The sequence below is a fragment of the Tenrec ecaudatus genome, chromosome 12, assembly GCF_050624435.1.
Source record: "Tenrec ecaudatus isolate mTenEca1 chromosome 12, mTenEca1.hap1, whole genome shotgun sequence".
NCBI classification, from domain to species: Eukaryota; Metazoa; Chordata; class Mammalia; order Afrosoricida; family Tenrecidae; genus Tenrec; species Tenrec ecaudatus.
In genome coordinates this window covers 61685373-61686627 of record NC_134541.1, presented here as the reverse complement: position 1 = coordinate 61686627, position 1255 = coordinate 61685373, and the positions used below count along the sequence as shown (strand labels likewise).

Below are 1255 nucleotides of genomic sequence, written 5' to 3'. Positions count from 1 at the left end.
ATCACATCATGGGACAATCCTGACCTAACCAAGGTGACATAAAACCTATTGCAAAACTCCTAACCTCTATGATGTTAACGAGGCAAGATCACTGGTAGTTAAGTTAATGACCGACTTAGGTTGTAGCATGAGTCAATCTTGTTCAGATATAAGAGATTAAACAAGCAGAGATGAAAGAGAGCTACTACCATCAAGAAAGGAGAAGAAATGATAGAATTGTGAAAAGTTCACTATTTTAACACTCTAATAAAATAACTGATCCATGTAGTAATTATGGATGAAGCTAAAACTATTAGTTGAAATATCTGGTATATCAAGGGGGTCACCACCTAAATTCAGCTATCTGTAAATGTAGGACAGTCAAAACATCTAGTAGGTCACTAGATCAGGGGTTGTTTCTTGCCTAAAAAATTAAACCTGATTCTAATCAAGCCTTTAAAACCAGCAACTAGTTTGCAGGAAATATGAGTATTAGAACAAATCAGCAATGAAAAGTCTTTGAGACAATGCAAAATTATGAATACGAATTAAATTTTAAATGACATTAAGGCGTTATGGTTAATTATGCTATGTGTGATGAGAGTACGGTGATTATGTTTTTAGAATTGTCCTCATTCAGATGAGATCATTTCAGACAATATGACATAGGGAAATGACTCTTAAATGATTCTTCTTTTTTTTTTTTTTTTTGGAGAGCGTGAACGCAGTCCCCCGCTACCACAAATTATGCAATCGAGTTTCCCACATTTGGGGAAATCTCAGGGGTCAGCACACCCGGAGTGCAGTGGATAAGCCTCGCCCTGGGAAAACTACCTTCATGATCATGGTATCTCCCCTGCCAGGTAAGTATCTCTCAAATGATTCTTTATCCCAATTCCTCTCAGGGAACCTTAATGAACTAAAGAAATTAGTCCAAACCTGTGTTCAAGGATCTGTCTGCTCCCCATAAGCAGAACATAGTACAGACCGGGAGGGGTTGACCTGTTCTTCAGTGTGGTGAGTTTTGCAGGGCACTGGAGGGCCTACACTAGTGTCTGTGAGTCAATGTCGTCTCTCAGCTCAGAGGTGGAGGGCACCATGTGGTCACCCAGTCAGGAGAAGGGCATACTACCCTCCTGGCATTTGACCTGTGGTGGGAGTTGTCAAGAGGAAGCCTCTTTTCTAGAGTGCACACCAGCCACCAAGGGCTCCTTGACCAAGAAAGGAAGGATTTGAGGAGGCTCCTTCAGTGGTGAGAACTGAGCCGCAAAGGACT

At 41.3% G+C, this 1255-nt stretch overlaps 1 non-coding gene across 1 annotated transcript; it reads right to left on the bottom strand.

The window, feature by feature from the left end:
• Window positions 1–688: 688 nt before the first annotated feature.
• LOC142423726 (U1 spliceosomal RNA) lies at window positions 689–850 on the bottom strand. Its single transcript, XR_012779325.1, has one exon. It is a non-coding gene; the product is annotated as a U1 spliceosomal RNA (small nuclear RNA).
• Window positions 851–1255: the final 405 nt, after the last annotated feature.